The following is a 17,104-nucleotide window of genomic DNA, read 5'->3' as shown; positions in this document are numbered from 1 at the left end:
GTTAAGTCTTTGCTTTTTTAAAAGTCTGTAGTTTTCTGATAGCACAAAGATTATGCTCCCAAATCATCATCATCTTTTTAAAAAAAATCTGGCTTAATTTTAAAAATAAGTTCATTGAAAATAGATTATTTCAAGAAAATCCTCTTGATAATAACCAGCTGTTTTCCCAGACCTCCCCTTCTTTAGTAAAATACCACTTTTATGGCCTGTCTGAGGAGCTGAATTGGCAAAATGTTGAGTAAACATTCACTTTTCCTTGGCTAAAAATGTGATTTTTTTCTGAGCAGGGAAAAACCAACATTTCAACTGAAGAAAAAAATTAAAATGCAACTTTCCCTGTCTGGCTGCAGAAAAAGAAGATTCTTCTGTGAGTCTGCAAATGCTTTGGATTTAGAATCATTGTGAAAACATGAGTGACAGCTCATAACCTTTCCTTTTCTTGTTGAACATTGTCTGTCTTTGCTATTTTATACATTCATAATAATAGTCCTCTGTTGTGAAATTAAATGAAGGATATTAATGTAAATTAGATGCAAGCAGTAAAGTTATACCTGTTGGTATTTTGCAAGGAAATAATTGTAGTTTTTATTTACTCATTTGATTTGTGTGAAGAATTCAGCACTATTTTATATGTACCACATAGCCACTGCTACTTCCTGTATGAGTTGTAATTTCTCTTAATATTGGACATTGGTTATTTTTTTGGAATGTAATGTATAATTTCATAGAAATTTTAATTGAATATATGCAAGCTTTTGGTAGATGCTATCTAAAGAATGTGGCTTTGTTAAAACTTTGTAGGTGGTTTATCTTAGTATTTATTTTTCACACAACAGTAACATGTTTTCATGAAAGAATTATTACTGATTGGCAAATTTACTTTAGGTTACATATAGCCACAAAATAGAGAAGATGATAGAATTGCAGATGGTAGTGTGCTGTCACCTTCCGCCACTCATGTGCAGACCAGAATCATGGTTTGTGCAAAGCCCTTTATCAATAACAAATATCCTAGTTAGATGAGTGACTTGCTAATTTTCTACCATAGTTTTGTTTGAATTTAATAAAATAGAAAATTCATAAGAAACCCCATTCTGCCACTAATATAAAGACATAAAGAACCTCAATGTATTCCCAAAGTAAGAAGGCATAGCAGAGCACTCTTTTATCCTGCCGGATCATTACCGTGCTGTTAAAGCCCCACTACAAAACAGCAGACCTCCAGACTGGAGTCTCCTCCGCACATCTCAGAGCCATGAAAAGAAGAGGAAGGCTCAGAAAGGGGAGTGTGGAAATCGAGGTGGGCACAGGTACCAACAGGTGAGTGGGAGGGTATCATTAGCCTGACGCTGGAAGTATACGTTGTGCGCCTGAGCAAGATTTCTGGGATTATGTCATTACCTTTTCACGTATACTTGAAATCCAAGGTATTTTAAATGCCTACAAGGTACCAGTATGGCCTTAATATATATCAGAATGTACTGCTGTTTGGATAATATTTGGAGTAGATATAATCTCCTAATAGTGAATCTTTGATTAGTAGGTACTACCTTTGTTGAACTGTTCAGATCTTTGCTTTATAAAGATTCTAACCATGCAAATGATCTGATAATATTTTAAAACCTCCATTATTTATATAAAACTATTTACAAGCAATATCTCAGAGTTTATGTTTTACCGTTGTCTCCTCAATACTGTGATCATCCTATTTCAAATGTAAAAAGAAATATTAATTTTAGAGATTGTAGGTAAACTCTAGTTTATATAAATTAGACATTGTCAAGTTAAAGCTTTCAGAAATTAATTTCTGCACTCGTTAATCTTTTCCTAATGTAAAGCCATTGGAATAGATTGAAATCATCTTGGCAAAAGTAAGACAACTGGAGATGAATTCAGTGGCCTGGTTTTCAAAGCCTGAGAGACTGAAAAGTAAAAAGCAGTTGTGAGTTTCCACTGAAAACGTAGACTTGGTGGAAACAGGTTTCGAGGTTCTGGTTTAAGGGAAGATGTTGGTCCTGGGCCAGTAGATGGCAGCAGCTTTTCATTGCAGACTAGACCGCTTGGAACCCCTCCCCCACTCAGGCACAAAGTCACACAGAATGTGGTTCATTTAGAAGGTTTTTGCCTCTTTGTACAGTTAATCCAGGAGAGGGAGTCCTTTGCCAACTGATGACCAACAATTCAAAGCCCGATAGTCTCTCTCTGAATGGTGACAATACAGAAATAAAGTGTGACTTTTGTCCGGAGCTCCTCTGGCCTTTGTTCTTTTTTAACTTGAACATAGGTGGGAGATAAGAAAGGAAACAAAAGCTTTAAAATTGGAGTGGCAAGAGAAATAATCGTTATTTTCAATTCGTGAGTCCTTTATATTCATTTAGCGAAATCATTTGTATACTACCAGGGAGAAAGTTTTCTTTACACCCTTGACAATATATCACACACTCTTCAAGATCATAATAATATCATTAATGTGAATTTAAACAAAATGGCTTGTTAGAAAATATGCTAATTGCTATGTTCTCATTATGTTTGCTTAGCCTTTATTTGTTTTTCTATGAACAGTTAGAGAGCTAATTTTTTTCAAAGGTGATTGTAAGTCATATTTTATATAGCATTTTGCTTGATTATTTGCTCTGTACTGAATTTGTACTCTATTGCCATTAGATCTTACAATAATGTTCCACTCTGCAAATTTTTAAGGTTCAAATAAAGTTTAATTGTTTGCAAACTGTTATGATGCTAATAATTCAACAGCCTGCTGTGTTACTAATGAAATTACTTTGTTATGATTAATTTGGAAAATAGTGTGTTGATTGTCGTAATTAAGCACAACAAGGTGAAGTAAATGATTCTAATGCCATCTGGCCTCCAAACTGAATGAAGAAATGAAATAGGGCTGTCATCTGAATTTATTCAAAGAAGTAAGGATAATAAAAATGACTCTCATTGCTATAGGATTTACACTTAACCGCTGCTCACTCCATCCTGTTTTTGCCACTTTGTTGCATATGACACTTTCTTTTATGAAAAAGAATGTTGTTTAGCTTAGCAGTTGTTTTGAATACTTTATATTATTTTAAGTTGATCATTTTTACCTTGTGCTAATTTAATTACAGATAATTACATAAAGTATCATAGGATCATAGAAAATCACTGTTCAGCCATCTGTAGATGAAATCTATATACATGGGGGGACTTGCTATTAGTGTACAAACGTGTTGTATAGCCTTCCATAAAGAGTTAGAGATTCCATTCAGTTGTTTCTAAAATGGTTCCAGTCAAGACACTCTCATAGTTCTTATGATTTCTACTTTTCCTATAATTTCTCCAGTCTAATCTATTACTCCTCACTTCATAGAGTCTGGCACCTTCCAGGGTCATGATGAAAAACAGAACCCAGAACTGAGTTATATCCAGAGATTCAGATTTGCAGTGCAGCCACTATCAAAATTTGCCCTAACATATGTGTGGTTTAAAAAGCTTGAACTTCATCAATGAGACTGAGTGAAGCATTGTGAGAATTTTTAGATCAAGTAAAGTACTTCTAAATTTCAGATAGATCAGCTGTTTCTATTTCAATTGTTGAGTGGAGTTATGGAGACAAACTGTGTAGAGATCACTTTTACTTCTCTTGAGTTCAGTAGATTCAAGAATATTGAAATGCAATCCATATGGTAAAGGAGGAGGTAGTAGAGATTAAAACGTAGTCAAACCACAGAAAACACAGCTTCTCTCGGAGATTGAAGGAATGTAATGAATATATATAACATAAAAACATTTGTTAAAATAGCCTAGTTTGTTAGTAAAGTCCTGACTATTCTGAAATACACAGAAACAAATAAGTGGTGTATTATTAAAGTGTCTTTCTACAAACTTAACCTGCACTGAAATGCATAACTTCCACAGCTGAACCTCTGGATTGAGAACAAGGAATTTCTGGACATGGTCGGCTTCAGCCGACATTACAATACACTGCCTTGTAGAACCTGTTAGAACCCTGATAGTGTAACCTTTTGCTGTGCTGAGATAAATACTTAGAAAATTATATGGATCACAGTAACATGGAATGCCATTTCATTAATGCGATGTTTGGGGGGCTTTTTCTTGTTTTCCCTGGTAGAATCTGCTCTGCCATTTCTTGGTCACAAACTTGTGATTTATTGCCTGCATGGTACTTCAGAGTATACGGTGTGTATCCAGTAAATATTTGTTAATTAACTGATTTGGCACCCCACAATATCTCAAGACCTGAGGTTTAAGAAGAAAAGGGCTTGGCTTCTATACCTGGTAGAGAAAATTCCTTTATCAGTTAGTACATTAGCTCTCTGACTGACTACATTCTCTTAGTCAAAAAATCACTCCCGTTTACTGAGTCTTTAAAAGCAGTTTCGTTGTCAACAAGTGGGTTGGATGTGATTGTTGGTAACAGAATTGAGTGGAATTGTGAATAACAAGGCAGTTGAGTGTGGTAGCTAGTCTCTAGATATTTCCTCCTTTCCTTTTCTGTGTTCAGTGTTGTCACTCTTTCAAAGGCACGGGCAACTCAGGCAGCTTGAAGCAGGTGATCTGGTTTCACGTCCCAGGACTCCATCCCAATCACTGCTGCCCCACATTCCACCTGGGCCGGATCAGAGAAGGCTCCTGACCTGGGAAGCATTCTCCTTGTCACCTTGGATGGATCAAAAAGGAATTTCCGAAAGTGGGAAGTTTCATAGTTGTTGCCAAATCCAACCATAATTCATTTTTTGTCTTTTGTTTTTTAAGCCTTTACTCCCTATTTCTTTAAAGTTGTGTGATTATGAGTGCTTTGAGACCCCAAGATGAACAGAACCATAAGTGCATAAAACACAAAACGTTGTGAATATGTGCAAAGGTGTGAAAACAGAAATTGCCCCCAAAGCCCATCTCTTAACCGCTTTTCTTAATGTTGGCACCTTGGAAAGTGTTTCCCTAGGTTTCTCTCTTCTCTGTTTGCACTGTTTTCTTTTTCATTATCCATTACTCGGAGAGGTAACAGAGAACTTACCTGCTTTGTGTTTATTGGCCTCAACTTTGTAATATAAAAACATCACTCCTAGAGTAAAAGCAGGTGCCATTTTGTAGCTTGAGCAGCAATTTACCTCCTGTTTGAGGCAAGTGTCACACAGGTACTCTCAAAGGAGAGAATTAATGACACCAATGTATACCAATTAAAGATGACTGCGTCAGAGAAAGAGGAAATTCCAACAAATAAGCATATTCTCCTCCATTGCCTCGACTCCCAGCTCCCATGGGAGTCCATGTAGAAAACCTTGTGTTCTTTACCTATCAGGTCAAAATGGTGGCAGCAATTTAATACTAGTCATAGCAATAGCTAACGTGAACTGAATGTTTACTACTTGTCATGCTGGGCACTTCTCATTCAATCCTTCTAACAACCCTGTGAAGTAAGTTCATTCCCATTTTCCTGATTAGGAAACTGAGAGTATGTAATTTGCCCCAAGGTCCAGGAGTAATAAGTTGCCCAGCCTCCCTCCCTTGAATCAGCACCATTCTGCTCCCCAGTACTGGGACAAATTCAAACCAAATACTTAATTCTCTTCTTTGCACATAGTAGGCACTCAATAGAAGCTTATTGACCACTGATGATGGCACCATTCTTATAGAGTAGTCTGGAGCATGTGAAAAATGAATAGTTCAAAAACTGATAATCAGACAGCCAAATTTGCCTCATTTGGTAGTTAAAGTGGCCCATGGTGACTGTATCAAATCCAAAGCAGCTCGTTCCCAATGGAGAAGAAACTTTAACGCAGGAGTCTGGCTGAAAATAGGAAGTCTGTCAAGGCAGCAGAGAGTCGAGAGAGGACACCAGGCCAAAGGGACCCTTTTCGAACGTCCTTTTCCCATCCTCTCCACTTCCTCAAAGTCAAGCCCGAGGACACTGACCAGTCAGGGAAGCCTTGGCGGGGATTTTAAAGCTGGCCGCTTCTGTCTCAAATAGTTTATAATTAGTTGTTTTTGGAGAGTGGGGCTTATATACACAGTTCTTTTTTAAAAAACCAGTTTAAAGAATTATTATTAAACTGTTCAGCCCTTTACAACCGGTGAGCAAACCTCATGATAAACCTTGTATAATTTTGTAACCAAGTATTGGCAATGTCTGGCGTAAGACTTCCTTGTTGAGTTTGAATTCGTTTAATGAGAACCTTATTGGACTATCTGGCACTTCAGTACAAGGTCTTATTCCTCCGGCACCTACTTGGCACTTTATACAGGGCTCTGTAATGAAATAATTCTGTTGTGTTTTTTTAACAAATTCTTTTCTTAAGTCTTTTTATATTTCAGTGATGGGAGGCTGGTGGGAGTGGAGAGAAGAGGAGATAAGCAAGAACTAACGTTCATTATAGGGCTCTTGGATTTAGCCAGAGGAGGGGTAAGAGTGAGCCCTCTCATGGTCTAAAGTGCACCTGAAGTATTGGCTGTCTTACAGCCCAAAAGGAAAGGTGTCCTAAGCTCAATTTTCAAGGAGTGTCGTTCTGCGTAGTACTCTGAACTGCTTCCACGCCTGGTTCTAAGGGACAGGGAGCTAATGGCTTTGCATTGTCCTCATCTCCAGCTGCCCACCAAGTAGATCTCATTGGTGTCAAATAACCTGTCCGTCCAAATGGATACACAACTCCTCCCTAATTGCCGGGTGAGCACTCGTGGTCTGTAGAGGCTCTGTCCCTCGCTGCTTTCATCTCCATCCTCTGCTCTCCTCCTCCTTCTCAGGCCTTCCCAAGGAACGTCGCCCTGTGAGGCACAAGACTTAACTCTCATCACTCTGTGGAGTTACCAGCATCAGTGGTGCTCTGCTTTCTGTGAACCCAGCAAAAGCAAAGTCTAGAACTGGCTTTGTCCTGTTACGTGCAGCCTGACTTGAGAAACTGAAGCGTAGCTATGTTGTGGGTGTGCACTGTTATCTGTCTGTCGCTTTGCTTCAGTTGGTCAGCAGGTTTGCTTTATTCTTTATTATCGTCTCAGGGCTTGCTATTTCTCTTCCTATCTAATTAAATGCTTCCATTTTGAATAATTACATTTAAGTGCCAACAGTGTGCTAGGGGCATTTCCAACAGAGAATTTGACACAGTCTTTCCCAAGCAGATTCGTAGTCTAAATTAAGTAGACAGGACATAAACTCAGGGAAGGAGTGCGGCCCAGGTAGCCCTCCCTTGTGCAGTTCTTAGCAGGTTGAACACCAGCAGTGTTGTAAGGCATGAAAGGAAAGGCCCTCTGATTTTGTTACGTCTGAACCTAGGAGGAACAAACTGTGAATCCTTTCTCACATATGTGTTTTTTAATGTACAGAGGGGAGGGGAGGGGAGGTGCGAGTGTTTCAAGGTTGGTTCAGATGAAAAGACTGATTTTTGTGAAAATTTCTGAAATGTTTGTAGCTACTGAATTAAGTGTGAGGGAAACCAAAGAGCTGTTTGTGTAATGGGAACATCTTGTATAGAGTTGTTGCCAATTATGGTAAAACATAATTCTGGAAGCTGAGAGTGACTCTTACCCCTTTAGGAAAAAGGACTCTTTTCCTTCAGGTGCGGACGGAGTTGTTCCAGTGGTATTCAGCTGAGAGTGGGCAGGAGGAAGACCACTGGAGCTGGAGTCCATCAAAATCCTAGTTTCTGTTCTTTAATATGGTGTGCCTACTGTAGGATAAGTTTCCTTGCCTGCAAATATCAACAACCCTTGTTTTCTCAACCTCACAGAGTGTAGTGAGGTTCCAATGAGGTTATATTTGGAGGAGACTTGAAAAATCAACAACGGTGTTAAATATGGCTTTCCCGTGTGGAAGTAGGACAACTGAAATGAAACAATGCGTCAAAATAAAAATTTCTCCTTCACACCAAAAGCGAGCAAGGGAAAAAATTTAACACTCAGCTCCAGCTGAATACTGCTCGGGATAATGTGGTGAGCTGTTGATTTGTTCTTTTCTAATGAGAATTGATGTGAGTCATCCTAGAAGAGTTTGGGATTAAATTCTCCTATCATCTTCAACACATTTTTGAATCAAGCCATTGGTTTCCAAGATATGGTCACTTTCTGTTAATGGAGATTTTAACAGAGATGTTACTTCTGTCTGTAAAATTTCAACACAAACTTTTCTTTCGGTATCTAAAACCATCTATCTGAATAATAGGCTTTGGGTGAGTGTTGTGTGTAGTTGGTTGGACTTAGTTGAGAATTTTTTTGGTAACAGATACCTAAGGAAAATTTCTGTACAGGTTCCCTTTGACCAATATCTACTCCCTTTAAGAACTGTTTCCTCCAGATGGGTGTCTGTGATTGTTTGTGTGTGCATACACACTTTGTAGTTAAACATTTCCTTCAGATGCATATCTAGGAATAAGACAATTTTATTTGATCGAATTAGCCTTGTAATATTATGACTAATCTCGGTTTGTAGTTTGTGAAAATATGGGACTAGAAATAAGGGCAAACCAGAACCTCATTACATGTAACCTTAATGCTTTAATGTTATAACTTTAGGCAAAGCTAATAAAAAATGCAAAGGACTCTTAAATAATTTAAATTATCTAAAAAATTGAGCATATTCCTTCAAATAATAATGGCTTTCATGATCTGATTTTTTAAAAATTCATTTCTCATGTCTTGAATTACTTAGAAGTATAGATAATCAGAGTAAGTTTGAGTTTATTTAAGATTATTAAATATATTTGTTATCATACAGCGTCATTGAAGATTCCACCTTTTAGCCTAACAATTGTAATCGATAATGTTATGCAGCATATAATTCCAGTAACATGTTTGATAACGTCCTACAGTATAGAAGTAATTTTTAGCACTTCTCTTTAAAATAGTGCTCTGTCATGTGAGCCCTTGATTATTTAGAACCATTAATCAATTCTATTAACTTAAAAAATAATCATATTGTGTACCTATTTGCTTTCTAAAATAAAAGCTTCTCTGTCTTAAACTTTACCGAGAAATTATTCCTTTCATAATGCATTTTTCATTACCACGCTCTTTTGGTAAAGCAAAATAGTTAGGAATACAATTAACTGTAGTTACTGTGAAGAAAGTAAAGATCTGTCCGTTCCTAAAACTTTTCCTCCTTTTCCAGATGATTGCAGTAGGGAATTTGGAGTTCTAAATGCAACATCCTTTGCTTCCTCTGATGCTGTGGTTTATAGCAATAAATACTCCATATTGATTACTACTTAATTCTAATGGAAGTATACTAAGGCTGGAAACACATTATAGCTTAGCGTTTAGTGCCTTAATTTTTAAACAGTTTTTAAATTTTAAAAATTGATAGAATTGCCCCGAATATGCTTCTGTTATTGGATCCATACCAGACTATAAAGTTATTCTCATTTCATGTCTTTTCTAAAGATCATTTTATTCACAATGTATTTTTCCTGGCACTTCATTGCTATTTTTGCATAACTGAAAATCTGTCATTTCCATTTTAGCTCAGTTTAGAAATGTGAAAACCATATCAGAGCAACACATAAAAGATTAGTATAGAAGCACAAAAAATTAATGGGAGAGAGCCATGTAGAGATTTTAAATTTAGTCAAATTATTCAAGAGTGCAATTTTAATCCATTAATCTGGTTTGAGACTGCGTAAGAGAAATATTTCTCTCTAAAGGAGGTTTTTCTCTTTCAAAACATATTGAGAAAAGAACCCTTGTCTCTGAAACAAATACTGGGTTTGGCGGGGGGGGCGGGGGGGGCGGGGGGGGGTTGAAGAAAAGAATGAAGCAAGAGCTTTCCTAATACTCTGCTGTAATTTATTCTTAGTCAAAAACAGATTGGCATTTACACACCAGGTATTAAAAGCTAGTTGTAGTCGTTAAACGTGGTCTCTCTAATACTGTGTATTATGATATTCAATACATTTATTTTCAAGCTATTTTTGGGCCAAGAGGGAAGTTATTTTCCTTATGAAGGGAATTCTGTATTTTACTTCACTATTTGTAGTTTAGTCTTTTTTCTTTTTTTTTGTAAATATGAAACAGAGGAGGGGAGAATGGGAGCTGGTTGTTTCTTTGAGTCCTGATACAGTCCATCTTCTTAATGAACCTGCTGCGGTACCCAGAGAACAGCTCCCTGCAAATAAACATGCTAGGAGTGATTTAGCCACAATGTCCAGACTGTGTAAACATCTAATTATTACAATAAAATTGTCAATAAATTTACATTACTGCTCCCTTTTCAAACGTTAACCAACTTTTTCTTTGCTTGATAAAAGAGCATAAATTGTATTTTTATGTGTTGGTGTTTTTGTTTTCATTACGCTTCTTGCTGTACTCTAGACAAAAGACCTCAAGCCTTAATGCCCTGAGTTATTCCTGGATGAAGACAACTCCTACAGTTGTTTATTAATGCAATGTGCTGTGTTTCCTTTCACAGGGAGATGGCCTCGGAGCCATCACAATCCGATCTTTAGTCACGGCATCTTTAAAAAAGCCATAAAGCTGGTATTGTAATCCCTGCAGCTTTAAGAGAGACACAAAGAATTAAGGCCTCTTATAATCCACTATTAGAATGGGAATTTAAGTTACATTAGAAGCAAAAGATAAAATGGTAAAATGCAATAATTTCCTTTAACAAAGATTACGTCCAGTTTTCAGAATTATGATATCATGTTGAACATAATTGTGGAACAGCCCCCCCCACCCCGTATTTCTTATGTAACTGGTACATTAACATTAGAAAAGCAGAGTGATATTGAATTCTAATGAGGTCTGGCCTATATGCTCTGCAAGGAGAAGAATGAGGATAATTCATTTGTATTCTACAAAGCGCTCGGAAATCCACGCGCATCCCCGTGGCTTCAGCGCGTGGTGCTGATCATCTGTTCCTGCTTGGGGTGGGGGGGAGCATTCATTGCTTTGAACAGCATCTGAGCTGGGGGAAATAGCTAACCACTTTCCTGCTAGCTGTTGTTTCCTAATGACTATTTAATATGGTTGCTCTATATATGCCTTGGCTTTACCTGTTCTCTTCAAGGATCTTAAAAATTGTGATGCTTATGGTGGTGACAATGCACCTCTATAAAAGCCAAACAAAGAAAATGGAGTGAAATTCAGTAGGGTAAATGTGATTTCACTATCCTCAGTAAACATGTCAGTTTTAAGTAAACAATGAGATGACAGTGAGGTATTCGTTCATTAAAAAAAATCTGAAAAATGCTCCCTTTGATCTGATATTGGCTGTTCAGGAAAAACTGCATTCATTTGTGACTCTTGCTGACATTCAGTGAAAACAGCCCGTTTTGGAAAGTTATATTTAGCAAAACCAAGGAATGAAAGGTTTTAGCAAATTGCCACGTAAAATGATCTGCACAAAAAGGCGTTGGGGAAGTGAGCTAAGGCCTGTGCCAAACAGATGGCACCCCCTGCTGTGTTTTTGATTGAAAAAGAAAGGTAACATTTGCAGCCACGTCAAAGAGACAGTGATCAGCTAAACAAATTGGTCTCCGAAGTACCCCATCGCTGGAGCAAACCCCGCTGCAGGGTACAAGTGAGGCTGTATTTCAAAATAATGCTACGTTTGCGTCTTTCCTAAGTGAGGGGATATGTCCCCCTTTCACGCGGCAAAGGGAAGATGAGGTCTTTGTTGAAGTCGACTGCGGCATTATCTGCAGAATAAGCAGTAGAACTCAGGAGCACAACTGCCTGTGTGCTTGATCACCACCAGCGCTCGCAGATAATATTTGGGCAGACCCCGGCAGCTTATTGTATGTTGTTCGCTCTTCTGTGTGAGCTCTCCGGAGTTTACAGAGAAGAAATTGGTGTGCAGCTTCCAAAAAAACAAAAACAAAAACATGAAAACACCACGAAATCATCAGAAAGGCACAACTGACGGAGAAGGAAGAAGAAGAGATGGTCGGAAAAACTCTCCTTGCACTGAATTCACTTCCAAAATACAAACATCACAAATGGCAAAGAGCGTGTCAGTGAGCAAGTGTGAGTGTATGTGAGGGAGGGGGGAGATTTTTTTTTTTTGGCTCATCTCAGCTGGCAGCCTTATTCCGCTTCAGTAAAGACAAGGTACAGAAATGTCCTTTGGGTGACATTCAAAACTCGATATAAATCCTCTGCTTTATGAGACTGCAGTGCAATAAATTACTTAGCCTAATTGTAGATGTAATGAATTACCATAATTAGTCATGGGCTACATTAAATTAATCAGCATGGTACATTATTTTGCTAAATTACATCTTTGCCTTCCAAAGCCACCAGTGCAGTAATCAGTGTTTTTTGCAAGAGGGGAATGATGCTATAATGAGAAGCCTTTCTGCTCCTAGAACAGTGACAGGATATGAATTTTGATGGGAGACAGGAAGGTTTGGAAACACTGGAGTTTCAACTTGTGCCTGAAGTGTCTTTGGTTGTTAATGATACCCCAGTCCTCCTACAGGGGAGCAGTGGGCTGTGTCTTACGAAGGTTGTGGAAGATTCCCCTCACAGGGGAAGAAAAACACTTAGATGGTGCTTTAAGGCAAATAATATAGCTGACACAACAAGTCACAAAGCAGTGGGGTGGCAGGAAGATAATGTCTTTGAAAATATTAATAGATTTAGAATGTTCTTTTACATTGGTTGATGAGATTTATAGTTACCAGGTATTTTTTTATGATGATTATTATTATTCATACCGTTTGGATCCGAGATAAAGCCTGTAGCTATTCTCGTTTTTTACTTAAACCTCCAGCTGTTCAAAATCTTGCTTCTGCTTCTCAGTGGGTGATCTGGAGGCAGCCCACATATGATCTAAATATTATTCACTATTCAGGAAAATGTCGGGCAGTCCTGGAGCTCACAGACCCATATTTCTGGGGCTATAGGTGCCTGCTTTAGTAGAAGGCCTTTTTTTTTTTTTTAACAGAGGGGCTGGGGGCCTTCTGCCAGGCAAACCACAGAAAATAAGAGATCCTTCACCCTTTTAACTCTTCCCCGTGTTAACTCTTTGTGTGAAATATCTCTGTAAGCTCCACTCTTTGGAAAAGCAGTGCTTGTTCTCCACTCGGTTGCCTGATCCTTTGCCATCATGTATTGTTATGAAAGAGAGTTTCCGCAATAACGTTGTCTTGATTCCAGAACAAGTTCTTTTGGGTTTTGCTAATATTTTCGAGAGCCTCTTGGCTTATTTTAGGAGAAGAACTGTTCCCGACCTGCTCATCTGTGTAATGAAAATTCGAGTAGGGCTCTCAGGACCCCTTCAGTGTTTCTGTTTATGTGCTTGTCTGCTTATACCAAAGGAAAACGAGGTATCAACCCGTTTGGAAGTGTTTTTACAGTGGAACGGTGTGGAGAATGACTATGATATGAACACAATCTTTAAATGGTGGAAGTGAATTAAAATCTAATATCCAAAGAAGTATACAAATAAAGCTTGGTCACAGCTGTAGAAAAATGCATAGGGATGCAGAAAAGCCCTGTATTGTAATTTGTGTTTTTGTCCTGGTGGGAACCCATTTAATTAGTGCAAGAAGGTATTGAATTTTAGCTTATCATGCATATTGTTTTCCAGCTGTACTGAAGATTGCCAAGTTTCTAATGGCCTGACCCTGTTCTGTAAATCAGCAGTAAATTGCGGCATTTACACCGAGTGAAGGCAAAGGGCTCATTCTGTTGGGTTTGTGCTGTCACAGGAACCTGGGCTAAGGGATTAATGGGCTGATGTTAAACATCTGTCCCCTGTCTTTGGGGGGACGTAAACACACAAAGAGGGAATCTAATGCCATCTACTAAAAGATCTTCAATGAGAGGAAGCCCTTGCTAACATTTCCATCCAGTGGCACCTTAGACACATTGCCTCTTTATGCTAAAACCCCACAGCACTAAGGGCCCTATAAATAGTCTCCATGTGACAGCTCGGAGAAGAAGAGAGGTTTCCTCCAGACATTAGTTGTGCTAAAAGATTCATCATTACCTGCAGTCATGAAATAAATCTTTGATACTTACAACTATAATATCCATGCTCTACGTTTTATTGCAGATATAGGTAGACAGTCATTATTTCTGACACTTTCTCAGCATTACAAGGAGTACTCTAGGGGAAAAACTAGTGTACAGTGTTACAGAAATAGATTGATATAACCACATGGAAACCAGTTACTTTACTGAGCTATTGTAACCAATACAATATTCCCTTAATGATATTAAACAGTCACGTAGATTCCAAATTCAATGTAAGACTCCTATCTAAAAACAACCTCAGTTATCCACAAATTAAGTTGCCAAGAGGGAAATTTATTTATTTTCTTACATCATATGGTAGTTTATAAGAAATATATTCCTGAATGAGAATGGATTTTTTTTTTTAGAGTTAAAGTTTATTATTATTTAGGCGACATTAAAACAAGACAATGGTCAACAACAAGCACTTTATAGCACTTGTGGGACATTAGAAATCAGTACGTTGAGAAGGCTCCTGTTAAGAGGACTTGGAGTGGTTACCGTACAGTAGATACGGGTGTCACATAAATTGCAATAACGTGATATATCATACGGAAGAGGTGTTAAAGTTGTCTTTGGCCATGAGCTATTTAAGAGAGAGGCTCTTGCATGCGGTTTTTTGAGCCCAACAAGTGAGTTATGGAATCCTGTAAGAGTCCCTCCTTAGCTGTAAGTCACTGCTTTTCGCGAGGGTGCCCCACTTTTCAAAATTCCTGCAGTAGCAGTAAGGGCGGGATTTCAACTTCCCTTTTAGTTTCAGCCTACATCCCTTCCTTCCCTCATTTTCAGTGATGCTGTTAGGAGACCAGAGGCTAAAATGATGGCGTGCCACCGCTTTGTGGGGAGAGGATTGGCCTTAATCAAGATTTCTGTGGTTGAGGTGGTATGATTGGGACAAGCACTGTGATTACTGCTAGGGCAGCAATCTCATGGTACCCTGCAGTCACCAACTTGGCACTTGTTCCACCACTGCAGATCTGGAAGGCCATCTGGCACGCCTGGGGAGCACCTGCTTTCACAGACCAGCCCCTGGATCACTGAATTCAACTAGTAGTAGCCACTTCTGAAAAGAGTCATCAATTCAAAAGGAATCTTTGTGTTTGCATATTTAAAGCCAAGATAATTATTGGTAGACTCTGCATAACAAATGTAATTTCAATTAGACTCTTTTTCTAAATTAAAACTATTGCTTGTGTGTAATGAGGAATCCTAGTTTTTTTAAGTTCACTTTTAATGTTTTTATTCTAGGAACATTAAGAGCATTGAACAAGAGATTGTCCAATTACTATATAATGTTAACAAATATGCCGAATCCTTCATTTCAGTGGAAGCAAATGAAGCTAGTGGAGCAGGGCTGTGCAAGCTGATTGTCACAGAGGTTTTCAGCACAAAACTAGATGGGACAATATTTGAAATTGTATGGCTACAGAATGGAGTTTCCGTTTTAAAGAAAAGTTGCAAGAGGTTGTCAAACACTTCTTCATGGCTTAATATCTATAACATTTGATAACGTTGTGTTTCTTGTGTTGAAATACTGTTGAAACTTCTCCGCGCATTGTGTTGTTTGTGCCGTCGAGTCGATTCTGACTCCTAGCAACCCTGTGGACAGCAGAGCAGAACCCTGCTCTTTCTCACCATCCTCTCACCTTCTGGCGCTGGATCAGATGATGCTCTGCTGCTGTTCATAGGGTTTTCATGGCTAATATTTTCGGAAATGGGTAGCCAGGTCCTTCATCCTAGTCTGTCTTGGTCTTGAAGAGCCTCTGAAACATCCATCATGGGTGACCCTGCTGGTATTTGAAATACTGGTGGCAGAGCTTTCAGCATCACAGCCACATGTAGCTGCCACAATATGACAACCGACAGACGGATGGTGTGGTTCCCTGACCGGGAAACGAACTCGGGCCACAGCAGCAAGAGCACCAAATGTTAACCATTAGTTCACCAGGGCTGGCTACCCACGTTTAAACAATTGAATAACATTAAAAACATGATAGAGCCTTCTAATGGTATATAAAAAGAGCGATTGCACCAAAAAAAATTTGTCATGGTACACAGGATCATTTTAGTATTCTCAGATAGATTGCAAAAAGATGGAATTGAACAGAAAAGTCAAACTTGAGATCCTTGTTTGCTTGCCTTGCTGACTGGTTTCTGTGGCTCTCACAGCCTGGGAACTCATCACCAGCACACAGTCTGGCAGTTGTGGCTGTCATTGTTGTTAATGAAGAGAAGTTTGTTTTTGTTTTGTTTTGTTTTGTTGCTGGCATCATGGATTAAACAGTTAGACAAAGTGAATATCTGTATGTATTCTCTCCATCTGATATTGTATCATCGGCCTCAGGCCTCTCCATAGCATTGCTCCTTTGTATCTGAGAAACAATTAAAAAAATCGCCTGCTAAAATGGATATTGGATGTTCACTTCCTATTTTCTAAAAGCAGGTTGGCTATTTTGCCCTTGAGCCTTAAGAAATGTTGCTGATTGGCTGTTTGTTATTTTTTAATAATATATGGCATGTATTCAAGTAAGCATTCCGATGACCTCGACAATAAAATGTGATTCTTGGCTGCAAGGTCTGTTGGGGGATGGCAGGCTGCCAGCCACTCATACATCATTTACAGGTGGCTGTTTCTGACAGGCCGGTGTTAGTTATTGTAAATGAGTGACAGTCCCTATAACTCACCTGCAAGCCTTACTCTGCTGGCCCAGGGCTTCAGAGATCCCCCCGGCCCCTTCACCACACGTGCTCCTCCCTCTCGAAGCCCCACACGCGTGAACCCTCCCGTGCATGCTGCTGCCTGCACGGGCTCATCAGTACGTGGAGCTACCTTGTATGTGATTGACGATAATTAGGTTTCAACTGCCTTCTGATGCAGAAATACACACCATTACAGCACGGCCAATTCTGCTCCTGCAATCTTACCTCTGAAAGGGTATTGATTCAGTCTTTCACATTTTTAAAAGGTCATGGCAATAATTCCATCTGAACTGTGCTAAGTGAAAATAGTTTGTAGAAATAATATGGTTGCTTCTTAGTTCCATTGTAATTGAAAGCCACAATAGCTTGTTTTTTTAGTATATTTTAATTACATGTGTCTCTTTGCCCCATCTTACCCCGATGAAGTGTTTGTAAAGTTATAAAGCAG

General features: G+C 38.7%; 1 protein-coding gene and 1 long non-coding RNA gene across 2 annotated transcripts in view; both read left to right on the top strand.

The window, feature by feature from the left end:
* The window catches only part of SKAP2 (src kinase associated phosphoprotein 2), a 169,797-nt gene extending 167,069 nt beyond the window's left edge, over positions 1–2,728 (top strand). The window contains exon 13 of the mRNA XM_070617565.1: positions 288–2,728. The gene's annotated coding sequence lies outside the window, so the exon portion shown is untranslated. The remainder of the gene's footprint in view (positions 1–287) is intronic.
* A 7,029-nt stretch (positions 2,729–9,757) lies between these two features.
* LOC139082841 (uncharacterized) lies at positions 9,758–16,365 on the top strand. The gene is made up of 2 exons (XR_011539158.1): positions 9,758–11,961; positions 14,932–16,365. It is a non-coding gene; the product is annotated as an uncharacterized lncRNA (long non-coding RNA).
* Positions 16,366–17,104: the final 739 nt, after the last annotated feature.

This window comes from Equus przewalskii, chromosome 4 (assembly GCF_037783145.1).
Source record: "Equus przewalskii isolate Varuska chromosome 4, EquPr2, whole genome shotgun sequence".
NCBI classification, from domain to species: Eukaryota; Metazoa; Chordata; class Mammalia; order Perissodactyla; family Equidae; genus Equus; species Equus przewalskii.
This window is presented reverse-complemented; position numbering and strand designations above follow the sequence as displayed.